The following is a 17,903-nucleotide window of genomic DNA, read 5'->3' on the forward strand; positions in this document are numbered from 1 at the left end:
TGTGCTCTCCTCTCTCATGCTGCTGTCTTTAACATACTGTGGTACTCATCTGTGTCCTACTCTCATATGTCACCTGTATTTTTACATACTGTGGTATTCACCTCGCACCCTTGCTGTCTCTATATTTTTACTAATTACACAATCAGGAACAGCAGCATCCAGGAGTGCTGATTGACATCAATGTGCTAAATCCTGCTGCTACCTATGTAACTTCTAACAATAAACACCAATCAGGGAGCACAGTGTGTACAAAGTAGTAGTAGAATGGCAGACAGTCTGCAAGAGTAAGAGAAAGGAAACTAGGTCTGCCTAGTATGGCTCCTTTTGAGTCCACCATTCTGTGTGTGCATGCTCATTTAACCACTCCTTAGACTACACAATTCTGTGTGTGCATACACAATTCTGCGTGTGCATGCTCATTTAATTACTCCTTAGACTACACAATTCTGTGTGTGCATGCTCATTTAATTACTCCTTAGACTATAAAATTCTGTGTGTGCATGCTCATTTAACCACTCCTTAGACTACACAATTCTGTGTGTGCATACACAATTCTGCGTGTGCATGCTCATTTAATTACTCCTTAGACTATACAATTCTGTGTGTGCATGCTCATTTAACCACACCTTAGACTATACAATTCTGTGTGTACATGCTCATTTAACCACTCCTTAGACTACACAATTCTGCGTGTGCATGCACATTTAACTACTCCTTAGACTACACAATTCTAAGTGTGCATGCTCATTAAACTACTCCTTAGACTACACAATTCTGTGTGTGCATGCTCATTTAACCACACCTTAGACTACACAATTCTGTGTGTGCATGCTCATTTAACTACTCCTTAGACTACACAATTCTGTGTGTGCATGCTCATTTAACCACTCCTTAGACTACACAATTCTGCGTGTGCATGCTCATTTAATTACTCCTTAGACTACACAATTCTGTGTGTGCATGCTCATTTAATTACTCCTTAGACTACACAATTCTTTGTGTGCATGCTCATTTAATTACTCCTTAGACTACACAATTCTTTGTGTGCATGGTCATTTAATTACTCCTTAGACTACACAATTCTGCGTGTGCATGGTCATTTAATTGCTCCTTAGACTACACAATTCTGCGTGTGCATGCTCATTTAATTACTCCTTAGACTACACAATTCTGTGTGTGCATGTTCATTTAATTACTCCTTAGACTACACAATTCTGTGTGTGCATGTTCATTTAATTACTCCTTAGACTACACAATTCTGTCTGTGCATGCTCATTTAACCACTCCTTAGACTACACAATTCTTTGTGTGCATGCTCATTTAATTACTCCTTAGACTACACAATTCTTTGTGTGCATGGTCATTTAATTACTCCTTAGACTACACAATTCTGCGTGTGCATGGTCATTTAATTGCTCCTTAGACTACACAATTCTGTGTGTGCATGCTCATTTAATTACTCCTTAGACTACACAATTCTGTGTGTGCATGTTCATTTAATTACTCCTTAGACTACACAATTCTGTGTGTGCATGTTCATTTAATTACTCCTTAGACTACACAATTCTGTCTGTGCATGCTCATTTAACCACTCCTTAGACTACACAATTCTGTGTGTGCATGCTCATTTAACCACTCCTTAGACTACACAATTCTGCGTGTGCATGCTCATTTAATTACTCCTTAGACTACACAATTCTGCGTGTGCATGCTCATTTAATTACTCCTTAGACTACACAATTCTGCGTGTGCATGTTCATTTAACCACACCTTAGACTACACAATTCTGTGTGTGCATGCTCATTTAACCACTCCTTAGACTACACAACTCTGTGTGTGCATGCTCATTTAAGCACTCCTTAGACTACACAATTCTGTGTGTGCATGCTCATTTAATTACTCCTTAGACTACACAATTCTGTGTGTGCATGTTCATTTAATTACTCCTTAGACTACACAATTCTGTGTGTGCATGTTCATTTAATTACTCCTTAGACTACACAATTCTGTCTGTGCATGCTCATTTAACCACTCCTTAGACTACACAATTCTGTCTGTGCATGCTCATTTAACCACTCCTTAGACTACACAATTCTGTGTGTGCATGCTCATTTAACCACTCCTTAGACTACACAATTCTGCGTGTGCATGCTCATTTAATTACTCCTTAGACTACACAATTCTAAGTGTGCATGCTCATTAAGCTACTCCTTAGACTACACAATTCTGTGTGTGCATGCTCATTTAACCACACCTTAGACTATACAATTCTCTGTGTGCATGCTCATTTAACCACACCTTAGACTATACAATTCTGTGTGTGCATGCTCATTTAACCACACCTTAGACTACACAATTCTGTGTGTGCATGTTCATTTAACCACTCCTTAGACTACACAACTCTGCGTGTGCATGTTCATTTAACCACTACACAATTCTTTGTGTGCATGCTCATTTAACCACTCCTTAGACTACACAATTCTGTGTGTGCATGCTCATTTAATTACTCCTTAGACTACACAATTCTGCATGTACATGCTCATTTAATTACTCCTTAGACTACACAATTCTGCGTGTACATGCTCATTTAATTACTCCTTAGACTACACAATTTCTGCATGTACATGCTCATTTAATTACTCCTTAGACTACACAATTCTGCGTGTGCATGCTCATTTAATTACTCCTTAGACTACACAATTCTGCATGTACATGCTCATTTAATTACTCCTTAGACTACACAATTCTGCATGTACATGCTCATTTAACCACTCCTTAGACTACACAATTCTGCGTGTGCATGCACATTTAACTACTCCTTAGACTACACAATTCTAAGTGTGCATGCTCATTAAACTACTCCTTAGACTACACAATTCTGTGTGTGCATACTCATTTAACCACACCTTAGACTAAACAATTATGTGTGTGCATGCTCATTTAACCACACCTTAGACTATACAATTCTGTGTGTGCATGCTCATTTAACCACACCTTAGACTATACAATTCTGTGTGTACATGCTCATTTAACCACTCCTTAGACTACACAATTCTGCGTGGGCATGCACATTTAGCCACACCTTAGACTATACAATTCTGTGTGTGCATGCTCATTTAACCACACCTTAGACTATACAATTCTGTGTGTGCATGCTCATTTAACCACACCTTAGACCAGTGGTCTCAAAGTACAGGCTCTGGGGCCATATGTGGCCCTCAGGGTAGTTAAATCTGGCCCTCCCTTGTTTATTAGGTAAATTATTAATTTGTCCCAATCAATTTTCTGATGATCTATACAGGCACTTACAAGATAAATATAAAGACAAGCATGCTTTGTCCAGTGTAGGCTCCCATTATGCACTGCTTGGATAAATGTCACTTTTTATTCAGTTCCAGAATGATGACTTCACTTGGCTCTCAGAAGATAAACATACTCTGTGTATGTCTATTGTGGACTATAGCTCCTACCATGCACTACTACTTAGTTAAATGTCACTTCCAGTTCCTAGTATATCCAGTTTCAGAGCACTCACTCTGTTCAAGTGGCCCCCATGGGAGAAGAACACTTAGCTAGTGGCCCCCCGGATGCAATGAGCTTGAGACCCCTGCCTTAGACTACACAATTCTGTGTGTGCATGGATCATTTAATTACTCATTAGACTACACAATTCTGTGTGTGCATGCTCATTTAACTACTCCTTAGACTACACAATTCTGTGTGTGCATGCTAATTTAACTACTCCTTAGACTACACAATTCTGTGTGTGCATGCTCATTTAACTACTCCTTAGACTACAGAATTCTGTGTGTGCATGCTCATTTAATTACTCCTTAGACTACACAATTCTGTGTGTGCATGCTCATTTAACTACTTCTTAGACTACACAGTTCTGTGTGTGCATGCTCATTTAACTACTCTTTAGACTACACAATTCTGTGTGTGCATGCTCATTTAACTACTCCTTAGACTACACAATTCTGTGTGTGCATGCTCATTTAATTACTCCTTAGACTACACAATTCTGTGTGTGCATGCTCATTTAACTACTCCTTAGACTACACAATTCTGTGTGTGCAATTGTGCATGCTCATTTGACTACTCCTTAGACCCTGGTTTCTCAACAGCCGGGCCGTGGCCCAGTACCGGGCCGTGATAGCCCTGCTGGTGGGCCCCGGCCTGTCATGCCCCCACTGCACACTCTTACCCCACTGCACACCAAGGGCAGACTGATACCAATCAAGGTCCCAGGAACACTGTCTCACACTGACCAAAATGTATTAAATTTTATGCAAATGAACATGGTAGCCTCCCTTCCCTGCCCCCAACAGGCCCCTCAACCTCCAGAGCCAGGACCCTCAACATTAAGGTCCAGAGAAAGGGTACCCAACCTCCAGGGCCAGACCCCACACTCCATGGCCCTCACAGCGACCGACCCCCGCCAGGGCCCCTCTAAACCCACACTTTTTTTGCTTAGTTACTGATAGGGCAACTGAAAACTCCAGCTTCAGGAATGCACCAGGATCCGTGGAGATGCCATTTGTGGGCCCCCCATATTGCTGGTCCCTCGGCCCAGGTCCTATTTGCCTGGCTGATCAGCCCGTCCCTGCTGCTCATATATAAACTACCGGGCCCTGGACATGTCTAGCTAAAATTTACCGGGCCTTGAGGTCACTTTGGTTGAGAACCACTGCCTTAGACTACACAATTCTGTGTGTGCATGCTCATTTAATTACTCCTTAGACTACACAGTTGTGTGTGTGCATTATCATTTAACTACTTCTTAGACTACACAGTTCTGTGTGTGCATGCTCATTTAACCACTCCTTAGACTACACAGTTCTGTGTGTGCATGCTCATTTAACCACTCCTTAGACTACACAATTCTGTGTGCATTATCATTTAACTACTCCTTAGACTACACAATTAAGTGTGTGCATTGTAATTTAACTACTCCTTGGACTATATAATTCTGCTTGTGCATGCTCATTTAACTACTCCTTAGACTAAACAATTCTTATTCTGCGTGTGCGTGATCATTTAAACACACCTTAGACTACACAATTCTGCGTGTGTCATGTCCCTATAGTGGCAACCTTGCATATGTGTAGGGTTTGACTGTAAATGCAGGCGCTCATTAAAGTATAGAAAATCTAGTTGCCCTAAAGCAGGGGTTCTCAACCCAAGTGACCTCAAAGCACGGTGATGTTTCATCTACATCTTACTTTGGAGTGTGTGCTAATATATTAAAGTAAAAAGTATAACTAGGATAAGAACTAGTGAAGATGACAAATGGGATCCCTGAATGGGATCGCGGGCTGGATGGCGTGCCTAGCATCATAGGCACTTCTCCCAGACACAATCCCATTATTGAAATCAAGCGATCGCATGAACGATCGCGTGATTTCACTTTTTAACTTATTTGTTTATATCGGAAGACATAATAAGTCCGGGGGGAGGGGTTAACCTTCTTGGATAGTAATTGCGTTTGCTCAATCTTTTGTATTTCTGATCTGATGTCTTTCAGGAGTTTTAATGGGTAGCCTCTTTGTAGAAATATGTTCTCCAGTTCATCTAGTTGCTGTTGACCCAAGATAGGGTTGGAGTTGTTCCTAATGACCCTTATTTGTCCCTTTGGAACCGCATGGATAAGGGCCTTCAAATGACAACTTTGTACCGACAGGATAAAGTTGCGGTCCGTCACCTTCCTAAAAAGCGTAGTGTGTAACAAACATTATCTTTAAAGATTCTTAAATCCAGATAGTCAACAGACTGTGCACTGTTGTGTTCTTTGAATTTTAACGGCTTATTGAGTAAACTGAGACCTTGTATTCAATGTGCCAAACCTTCTTTTGAGCCTCGCCAGATGATGAACAGGTTGTCGATGTATCTTTTATACAGGTTTATTGCAGGATTGTCTTAAATTTGTATAACTTCTCTTTCGAAGCTCTCCATATAGATATTAGCATATGAGGGTGCCATGTTTGAACCCATGGCAGTCCCCATCAACTGCAAGTAGAAGGTGTCTTTGAATCTGAAGTAATTGTAACCGAGGCACAACTGTAGTAATGTCAGAATATACTCTGTTGGTGGTCCAACGTATGGATGTCTTTTCAACATAGCCCTGACCGGTGCTATACTATCACCGTGAGGGATAATGGTGTAGAGACTGGTCACATCCAGTGTGACCAGTATGTCGTCACCAATTTCACCATATTCATACAAGGAGGCCTATTTAACAACGGTCTTGCGGACCTGATCTGACAGTGCGGATCAGGTCCGCAAGAGCTCGCTAAATGCAGAGAGCAATACGCTCTCCGTATTCATCATTGCACCAGCAGAAGAGCTGCTAGTGCGACGACGCCCCCTGCAGACTTGCGGCCAATGGGCCGCCAGCAGGGAGGTGTCAATCAACCCAATCGTACTCGATCAGATTGAATTATGGCGATACCTGTCCGCCTGCTCAGAGCAGGCGGACAGGGTTATGGAGCAGCGGTCTTTAGACTGCTTCTTCATAACTACTGTTTCTTGTGAGTCTGAAGACTTGCCAGAAACACGGGCCCACAAGCTCCATATGGAGCTTGTTAAATGGGCCTCGAGGTGTTGATCAGATAAGTGGAGTCTCTTATATAGGACTGCATATTGATCACCAATGGTTGTAAGATTCCATCTAAATATGTTGCAATAGGTTGCAACAATGACCCCCTCGCAGACACAATTGGATGCCCTGGTGGATTGGTAAGATCCTTGTGGATTTTTGATAAAATATACAGAATCGGATGAATAGGATGTTCCACCTTGAGGTATTCAAAGATCTCCTTAGTGATACATCTATCATTTAAACCTTCATGTAACACCTCATCAATATGTTTTTTATATTTCAAAGTGGGAATATTTTTCAAGGCTTTGTAGACTTGTGCATCCTGTAGTTGTATTTTGATCTTATTACTAAACTGGAAATAATCCATGATGACCAATGCTCCGCCCTTATCTGCTGCATGTATAACAATGTTAGAGTCTTCACTCAAAGAGTGTATGGCAGTCCGTTCCACTCTAGTCAAATTGTGTCGTATAAGGGGTTTAGATCTATCAAGTGTGTCATAAGACACCATTCTGATAAACATGTCCTCCCACCAGCCCATGTATAAGTCCATATGGTTCGGATTTATTGATGACATTTTAGTTATCTGGCAAAGAGATAGGAAAGAAGCAGAGGATTTGATTGAGTATAGGAATAGAAACACCCTAAACATAAGTTTTACTCATATGTTTAGTGAGGAAAGTGTTACCTTCTTGGATCTGAAGCTGACCCATAGGGAAAACCAAATTGTAACAAAATTATATCACAAAGAGACAGATACAAATGGGTATCTCCACGCTCGCAGTGGTCATTACAATAAGTGGATACAGAATATCCCATTTGGTCAGTTCCAGAGAGCAAGAAGAAATTGCACTAATGATGAGGATTATGAAAAATAGGCAGAAATTATTCAAAAGAGATTCCTAATAAAGGAATATACCGAACAATTGGTAATGAAAGCAAGGGAAAGAGCAATACTGGGGGGACAAGTAAAAATTAGACCAAAGGCCACGCAGAATGGAGCACAAAAAGATAATTTGAACTTTATAACAAAATGTAACAGTGCATCCAAAAATATTGAGAAAGTATTAAAGAAACACTGGTCTGTGCTTTTACAAGACAATATATTGAGAGAGTGTAACATATCTCAGCCTAATGTCACTATCCCTTTAAGACTTCCTTCTCTGACTGCTGCATTTGGGCAGTATTCACATTCAGCTTGCTTGCCTGCCTGATTAATCATTCATGCACCTGATTACCTCAGCCTCTTTTTAAGCCTTCTCAGGTCTAATGTGCTGTGCATTAACATTGAAGTTGTGATCCTGAACAACAGAGGTCTGTGACTGTTTCCTGTATGAATTTACCAACTATTTCAACCTACAGAATTTTCTATTCCAATGCCTAAAATCATCAAATCGCAAGTATCCAAATAATTCCATTTTCTGTTTCCTGGACACTGCTACTTAACAAACTCAGAACTTTATTATAAATCAAGCATACTTTTGGTTATCATCACTCTCTAATTACAACAGCATCTTACTCAGAACTTTATAACTATTTCTCTGCTACAAGTTGTCATTGCTGAAATATCCTGCTGCAAATATGTTAACATATTCTGAACTCTGCATCTATGTGTTCAAATAAAAGCTTTCATGTGATTCTCCAAAATATGTTCAAACAGTAATTGATGCCTTAAACTTAACTTTCACCTGTGCTGCTCTGCTAATTACTGACATACAGCTCTTTATAATAATATGTACTGTGAACCTGCAACAAAGCAAGTTTGCATCTAAATGCACAAACAGTAATTAATGCCTAAACTTGCAGCTTGTCTAAGTACCTGTGCAGCTGTGCTTTAACTCTGACATACAGCTTTATATAATATTATGTACTGTGAACCTGCAACAAACCTTAGTTTGCATCTAAGTGTCAATCTTTTACCAGATTACTCTGAAGCCTGAACATTCCACATTGCTATATTTTTCTCTCATTGAATCCTGCAGTTACTTCTATTAACTAACTATAAGTCACAGTGAACTCAGAATATATTGTATACAAATGTTGCACTCTCCATTTATTCTACAATAACTTCTAGCAACTATGAATCACAGAATATCATCTATCCACGTCCAGGATACTCTTCCCCGGGTCAGGGGTCGGTGTCTTCAAATCCCTACCACTGCCCCGACGGTCTGTGTCCTGAGCACATGTACACCGGATCATGACAGAGAGATACTCCCTGAAACCAGCCGTGTGATTTATAGGAAAAGTGAATCTATTAAAAACATTGTGGCCCCAAGCAAATTGAGGAAACAGAAGAAAAAGGTAACTTTGCTGAATAAACACACAAGGGGTTTCTTTAAATGTGGGAGGTCAAGAGTTTTTTTCAATATATGAAGGTCAAAAAAACTTTTTTACTCCAGTTTTTAGTTTTTGCACTACGATGGTTGTGGTCGCTATATAAGTGCGAAGAAACAGAGGGTGGGCATGCCGCTGACGAAGTGGGGAGGAGCCCCACGAAACACATTAGCCACGCCCTCAGTGACGAACGCACTGTGCTTCCATACACCGGGTGAGCGTTTGCTGGCTTACACAAGTGCTTTCTTTTTCGGGAAAGGAGACAGACGTTTTTTGCAAGACGGACCTGTTGCAGCTATAATCAAGTGACTTTTGACCCACTTGGGACTGAACATACACAAAGCGTTGTATGTTGATTGGTTGTATCATCAGAAGTTTACCGAGTTGTTTGGTCACATCATTGATTGCTGTGTACATCTATACCTGATGACAGGAGTTTTAAGGATGTGCTTTAATCATACATCAGAATTTGTTTGAGGTTTTAAAGTATAAGTTGTTTTTCATCTGTACAAAATTAAATGTTTTTTTATGTGATACTACACTTAGATCCGATTTTACGCTCTTTCTTTTGTTTGTATTTTGGTTTCTTTTAGCGCTACCCTTCTTCCACCGGTGGTTTATGACGAAGCGGCAAAACGGAACAAAACTGATCACACTGCATTTTGCGCTATTGACATAAAAAAAAAAACTATCCTAAGGGAAAAAAAAGTAAAAATAAAAAATATATTCTTAAAAATAAAAAAACACCCCAAAAAAGCCCTTAGCCCAAAAGTTGTACTTACTGTTTGGAATTTAAAAGGACCCATATGCTAAACTATTTAAAGTGATGCAATATATCTGTAAAAATCTGACTACCAAATACCACATGAACATTTCTAGGTAAAAAGGAATTTATTTAAAGTCAACATTTCTTCAACTCACCAGAGTAAGTGCTTTGTGAGCAGTTATTCTTCAGCTACTCATATTACTATCATCTACATGGTGAAAAAAAGAAAAACAGCTAATTACCATCATCACTGTTGATTTCACATTTTGCTTTCCTGTGGGATTTCACCAGTTTTGTGAGATTTCATAGTAAATGTCTTTAAAGTGACTGTAAAGTCAAAATTAACCCCTTAATGACCACAATGTACCCTGTATGTCACTGGTCATTAAGGGTTTTTTCAGGACATAATAGCACAAGTCTAGCAAGAACACGCTATTAATGCCCTCCCTCCAGCAGGCTTTGTGGAATAGAGCAGTCTCAACGCTGGTGGCAAGACTGCACTTTAAAACAATCAAGTCCCAAAAAAAGGCCAGTGACATACAGGGTACGTTGCTGGTCCTTAAGGGGTTAAACTTTTATAATTCTAAGAAAGCATGCAATTTTAAACAACTTATTACTTAAGAATACCTAGGTAGGCTCAGGAACAGCAAGGCGCTACTGGGAGTTAGTTGCTGATTGGTAGCTGCACATATATGCCTATTGTGATTGGCTTAATCAATGTGTTCAGATAACTCCCAGTAGTGCATTGCTGCTTCTTCAAGAAAGAATACAAGAGAAAGAAGCAAAATAATAAAAACAGTACATTGGAAAGTTGTTTACAATTGTATACTCTATCTGAATCATGAAAGACCATTTTTGGGTTTCATGTCCCTTTAAACCGAGGAGAGATATAAAGTGACTGTGCTGCACATGCAAGATGCACCTGAGACAAACACCCTGACTGACTGCTTAAAGGGACATTCCAGTGTTTTTCTTTAATTAATTATTTAATGTTAATATTACTTTAAAACATGCAACTTTGCAATATAGTGTATTTTAAAATATTGTTTCTTTCTTAAAGGGACAGTAAAGTCACAAAAAATATTTCATGATTTAAACAGGGCATGTCATTTTAAACAACTTTCCAATTTACTTTTATTACCAATTGTGCTTTGTTCTCTTGGTATTCTTAGTTGAAAGCTAAATCTAGGAGGTTCATGTGCTAATTTCTTAGACCTTGAAGACTGCCTCTAATCGGAAAGCATTTTGACAGTTTTTCACCACTAGAGGGCGTTAGTTCATGTGTTTCATATAGATAACATTGAGCTCTGGCACGTGAAGCTCCTAAGAGTAAGCACTGATTGGCTAAAATATGAAATAAGGGGGCAGTTTGCAGAGGCTTAGATACAAGGTAATCACAGAGGTAAAAAGTATATTATTATAACTGTGATGGTTATGCAAAATTGGGGAATGGGTAATAAAGGGATTATCTACCTTTTTAAACAACAAAAATTCTGGTGTTTACTGTCCCTTTAAGGTATTTAATTTTTTAAAAAACTTTTTTCCACTTCCTTTTCCCCCCCATTTACCTCAGCCAATGCTCTGGATCATATTGATATACGACCATGAATGCGCATTATGAACGAGCGTCATTAGCAAGCATTGACTGCGCATGCGCAGTGCATTTGTGACATCATTACAAAACCGCACAACTCCGTTCCCCTTTGTAGTTTGCCAGCTTGCTGCTTCATATTGGGAACTGCGAGCGGCTTAATTTCTATATAGCGTTTTGGAAGTTCCCATACAAGGATATCTGGAAATGAATATATATTTAGTTGTGAATATTTTTATTTATTAAAAAGGTATAAATACAAACAATCACATGTCTAAATACACACGCAGCACAAAAAAAAAAATACACGACTGATGAAACTTCTGAAGATCTGAACCTGATGAACAAACACTTTCCGGAGCTCTATAGTAAACGAGTGGTAACCGCATACCTAGCCACCAGTGAAAGGATAATTGAATGTAAGTTTAGAAGCCGGACCATTTTTGGTGAACAACCTGGGTGATTGGTGGATGAATTCACCCACCAATAAACAAGTGCTGTCCAGCTCTGAACCAAAAATTGTCTGGCTCCTTAGCTTTGATGCCTTATTCTTTTAAATAAAGATAGCAAGAGAACAAAGAAAAATTGATAATAGGAGTAAATTAGAAAGTTGCTTAAAATGACATGATCTATCTGAATCACAAAAGAAAAATTTTGGGTTCAGTGTCCTTTTAATACATTGTTTCCACTGACACAAAATGCCTTTTGGAAGTCTTCACAACAAGTTTAAAAAACGCCCGTCATGAAAAAACTTGTTTTCAGTCTTGTGTAGGCTGCTGACGTTGTCCAATCATTTTTAGTATGTAAATTAGTAACTGATAGCCAGAGTGCACGCAAGCTCATCCTCATTTGCTATTGTTTACCAGTAAGTGGTAGGGAGGTGTCTGATCGTCATCAAAAGGCTTTTTTTATTGAATATTTTTATTTATTAAAAGGGTATTAATGCAAATAATCACAATGCCTAAATACACACGCAGCACAAAAAAAAAAATACACGACTGATGAAACTTCTGAAGATCTGAACCTGATGAACAAACGATCTCTGGAGCTCTATAGTAAACGAGTGGTAACCGCACACCTAGCCACCAGTGAAAGGGTAATTGAAATATGAAAAATAAAATATAGGTATATAACTGTGAAATTACCCTTTTGCTAGCGACTTGGTGTGCGGTTACCACTCGATTACTATAGAGCTCTGGAGAGTGTTCGTTGATCAGGTTCAGATCTTCAGAAGTTTCATCAGCCATGTATTTTTTATTTTTTTTTTGTGCTGCGTGTGTATTTAGACATTGTGATTATTTGCATTAATACCCTTTTAATAAATAAAAATATTCAATAAAAAAAGCCTTTTGATGAAGATAAGACACCTCCCTACCACTTACTGGTAAACAATAGCAAATGAGGATGAGCTTGCGTGCACTCTGTCTATCAGTTACTAATTTACATACTAAAAATGATTGGACAACGTCGGCAGCCTACACAAGACTGAAAACAAGTTTTTTCATGACGGTCGTTTTTTAAACTTGTTGTGAAGGCTTCCAAAAGGCATTTTGTGTCAGTGGAAACAATATATTAAAGGGACACTGAACCCAAATATTTTCTTTTGTGATTCAGATAGAGCATGTAATTTTAAGCAACTTTCTAATTTACTCCTATTATCAATTTTTCTTCGTTCTCTTGCTATCTTTATTTGAAAAAAATAAGGCATCTAAGCTAATTTTTGGTTCAGACGCTGGACAGCACTTGTTTATTGGTGGGTGAATTTATCCACCAATCACCCAGGTTGTTCACCAAAAATGGGCCGGCTTCTAAACTTACATTATTGCTTTTAAAATAAAGATACCAAGATAATGAAGAAAATTAGAAAGTTGCTTAAAAATTGCATGCTCTATCTGAATCACAAAAGAAAAAAATTGGGTTCAGTCAGTGTCCCTTTAAGTATCACTAATTTGTTTGATATATATCTCTTTAAAAACAAATGTGTGAGTTCTTTGCAATAAATAAATAAAATTTCTGAGCTGGAATATCCCTTTAAAGTCCCTTTACAATGGAAAGTGGCTTCTGAGGAAATTTTGAGGTAAAATATCTTCCTACTTCAAGTGAAATTTTCTAGTCGGCCGTGTCACTTTCAAGTGATTCAACATTTTGTTATCGTATCCCTTTAACATGCATTTAAAATAGAATAGAAGTGAATGTCACAGTTAAATTAAAACTAATTTCACTGACTGATAAGGCCACCTCAATGAGCTCTTTCAATGGACACCCCAATCCAAAGAACAGACTTATTTTGTGTAGGAACATCTGTTTTAAAGAAGAAAAAAAAAGTTCTGATACCTAAGAATACATTTTTTTATGCTGGATCTCATCTACATGCTTACTAGAGCAGTGTTTCTCTACCGCGGTCCTCAAGTACCCCCAACAGGCCAGGTTTTCATTATAGCTGAACCAGTGCACAGGTGAAGTTATCAGCTGATCAGTAATACCATGGTTACTAACTTGTTCTCACCCATCAGCTGATTATTTCACCTGTGCTCTAGTTCAGCTATAATGAAAACCTGGCCTGTTGGGGGTACTTGAGGACCGCAGTTGAGAAACACTGCTCAGTAAGGTCATTGTGAGGCCAGTAATACACTTTTGAGATGAGACCGCTGTTTAGTGATATCTGAGAAAGCCCAGTGCAGTATCTGTAATTGGGGCAGGTGGTGCAACAAAGAGGCAGCTACTCACAAGATAAAATCAATGCAAGCATCTTCATAAAGAAATCAGATAAAAGCACTTAGCTTCAGCAAGAGGAATTGTTCTTCTTACACTTCTGGATGGGAGCCTTAGTTAGTGTATGCAAGCGCCCTCTCAGGGTCACAAAACTCTACAACACCTCCTCACACAGAGCCAGTCAAGCGGCCGGGTGCAAAATGGTTATTGTTTTTTTTATAATCACCCTTAGGTGGCAGGGGATTGGGTTAAGGAGTTATGAATTGACTTCACACTGTTTACGCTGCCCGTAGCAGAGGCACATCAACGGCCGTTACCCCACCCTAATGTGATTTCACTGTGCAGCCAGCTGATGGGGGAGGAGAAACTGATTAGTGCTGGCTGTGCCGGTTAAAAACATGCAACCCTAGCTGCACCTGCTACTCATTGCCGGGACAGTCCGGGACATTTAAATGGCCGGGACTGGGTCCCAAATTCCGGGACTGTCCTGGCAAAAAACGGGACAGTTGGCAAGTATGGCTAAATGTTGAGCTATGTGTGTGCGTGATTGAGAAAGGCTTAGTAGTAGTGGGTGAGACATATAGATAGATAATTACTGTAGTTCCCACCAGCTTTATAATCACAACAGACAGTATGACAGTAGTAAAATGAACTCATAAATTTGTGCCAATTTTTTAAGTTACCATGGATTTGAAGATGCCTGTAATAGTGTGTTCATTTAAAGGGACATTCCAGTAAAAATTTAAATGCACTAGAAGGATATCATCTTTGAATAAAAACACATTTATCACTAATTTGTTTGATATATATCTCTTTAAAAACAAATGTGTGAGTTCTTTGCAATAAATAAATAAAATTTCTGAGCTGGAATATCCCTTTAAAGTCCCTTTACAATGGAAAGTGGCTTCTGAGGAAATTTTGAGGTAAAATATCTTCCTACTTCAAGTGAAATTTTCTAGTCGGCCGTGTCACTTTCAAGTGATTCAACATTTTGTTATCGTATCCCTTTAACATGCATTTAAAATGGAATAGAAGTGAATGTCACAGTTAAATTAAAACTAATTTCACTGACTGATAAGGCCACCTCAATGAGCTCTTTCAATGGACACCCCAATCCAAAGAACAGACTTATTTTGTGTAGGAACATCTGTTTTAAAGAAGAAAAAAAAAGTTCTGATACCTAAGAATACATTTTTTTTATGCTGGATCTCATCTACATGCTTACTAGAGCAGTGTTTCTCTACCGCGGTCCTCAAGTACCCCCAACAGGCCAGGTTTTCATTATAGCTGAACCAGTGCACAGGTGAAGTTATCAGCTGATCAGTAATACCATGGTTACTAACTTGTTCTCACCCATCAGCTGATTATTTCACCTGTGCTCTAGTTCAGCTATAATGAAAACCTGGCCTGTTGGGGGTACTTGAGGACCGCAGTTGAGAAACACTGCTCTAGTAAGCATGTAGATGAGATCCAGCAAAAAAAAAATATTCTTAGGCATCAGAACTTTTTTTCTTCTTCTTTAAAACAGATGTTCCTACACAAAAAGTCTGTTTTTTGGATTGGGGTGTCCATTGAAAGAGCTCATTGAGGTGGCCTTATCAACCAGTGAAATTAGTTTTAATTTAACTGTGACATTCACTTCTATTCCATTTTAAATGCATGTTAAAGGGATACGATAACAAAATGTTGAATCACTTGAAAGTGACACGGCCGACTAGAAAATTTCACTTGAAGTAGGAAGATATTTTACCTCAAAATTTCCTCAGAAGCCACTTTCCATTGTAAAGGGACTTTAAAGGGATATTCCAGCTCAGAAATTGTATTTATTTATTGCAAAGAACTCACACATTTGTTTTTAAAGAGATATATATCAAACAAATTAGTGATACTTAAAGGGACACTGACTGAACCCAAATTTTTTCTTTTGTGATTCAGTTAGAGCATTCAATTTTTAAGCAACTTTCTAATTTACTTATCAAATTTTCTTCATTCTCTTGGTGTCTTTATTTTAAAATCAAGAATGTAAGTTTAGAAGTCGGTCCATTTTTGGTGAACCTGGAAGAGAGTAACTAACATGATATTACCACCTGATATAATGTCCAACCTGGAAAGCAATAGCTTGGTATACATTCAATGACCGAGGCAAAGGAATATCCTAGGAAAAGGATATATATATATTTATTATTTTTTATTTTAGAACTACTACTATAGTAGTACATTACTCGTCGTGTTGGCTTCAGTAACTGTACGCTTTTGCTTAGCACGGACAGAAAGTCTGTTTTACTCTTTACATCACTCAGATGTATGACTATTCGCGTTTCCCTTTCAGCAACTTATTTTACACTTAATCACCCATTATCGCTATAATAAGCGAGCAATTTTATATGTCAAAATACAAACATCACAGACAGCGCTACAATTCACAATAAAAACATGATGCATAATCACGTGTAACGCAGTGTCCAATCAGCGGTTAGAGAAAGCGGCCTTTAATATGAAATAATGTAACTCATGTGGCCATAGTTGTATGTCACTCACTTTGTACCGCTCGGTGACTGTTTGGTAGCGAATCCAGCTGAAGCTATTTGTGGTTGCAATTAATGAAGAGATTTGGCAAGGTAAGGGTGTAGAAAGATGCGGAAGTATGCACAAGAGGGCATTTCCCTTAACAAACATGGCGGATTCATTCTGATACATTTGTAATTAAGCTTACTTCAAAAATGTCTTGAAAATGTTGCATCTTTTGCATGCTTGAATGGTTATGTGTATGCTTACAATATTAGGTTATAAATATGTAGTTATCTACAAGTAATTTGTTAGAAGTTATCATTGCAATGCCAATACATTAGTTAATACTGTATATAGTGTGTGATGGACTGTGCTACTTTTATACATGTTTGATGCACAGCTGTCTTTCCAAGGAAACAAAACTGTGGTTTGTTGGGGAAAAACGGGGGCAAAGGAAAGGAGAATTTGTGTGTGTACATAGTGGAAGAATTAGGGGCTTTGTGATATGGAGATTGATGGGGGGGGGGTGCTAAATGCATTGCAGCTATCAATTACCTGCATGAAATTTTTTCCACACCCCCTGCCCTAAAGTTCCGCCCACATTGTCAAACCCACATAATTAGCATAATTTAGCTCCGCCTATTATATATATATATATATATATATATATATATATATATACATTAAAATATGAAACTAAAAGGTGTAGAAGGAGAATGTACGGAATGGAATTAATCTCTCTTTTTTTTCTTTCTCTCTCTTTCTTTCTTTTCTTTCTTTCTTTCTCTCTCTTTTTCTCTTTCTTTCTCTCTCTCTTTCTCTCTCTCTTTCTCTCTCTCTCTTTCTGTCTCTCTCTCTCTCTTTCTTTCTCTCTCTTTCTCTCTCTTTCTTTCTCTCTCTACACATGGTAACTTGTTTTGTTCCACAAAATAGCCCTCTTTTAAGCAACCTCTCCTGCTACAATTGACATACCCCATTCCACAGTGTGAGTAGCACTTACCTATAGCACAAAGAGGGAAAGGAGGAATATGGGATGGGGGATATGGGTAAGGGGGAATGGAGGGATATTGGATGGGGTATATGGCAAGGAGCAGAGAAGGGATACAGGATGGGAAAGGGGAGAAGAGGGTTATGGGAAGGGAGAGAGAATAAATATGGGATAGGGGGTATAGGAAGAGGGAGGGGAATATGGGATGGGGATATGAAGAAGGGGGGACTAGGGATACTAGGTGGTGGATTTTGAGAAGTGGATGAGAAGGGTATATGGGTTGAGGAATATGGGAAAAGTAATACAGGATGGGGAATATGGGAAGAGGAAGAGAAGGTAAATGGGATACGGATACTGGATGGCGCATAGGAAAGGGGGAGAAGAGGGACATAGGATGAGG

At 38.8% G+C, this 17,903-nt stretch overlaps 1 protein-coding gene across 1 annotated transcript in view; it reads left to right on the forward strand.

Moving 5' to 3' along the window:
• Positions 1–16,511: 16,511 nt before the first annotated feature.
• LOC128646014 (zinc finger protein 391-like) overlaps positions 16,512–17,903 on the forward strand; it is a 95,396-nt gene continuing 94,004 nt past the window's right edge. The window contains exon 1 of the mRNA XM_053699404.1: positions 16,512–16,625. The gene's annotated coding sequence lies outside the window, so the exon portion shown is untranslated. The remainder of the gene's footprint in view (positions 16,626–17,903) is intronic.

The sequence above is a fragment of the Bombina bombina genome, chromosome 1, assembly GCF_027579735.1.
Source record: "Bombina bombina isolate aBomBom1 chromosome 1, aBomBom1.pri, whole genome shotgun sequence".
Taxonomy (NCBI): Eukaryota; Metazoa; Chordata; class Amphibia; order Anura; family Bombinatoridae; genus Bombina; species Bombina bombina.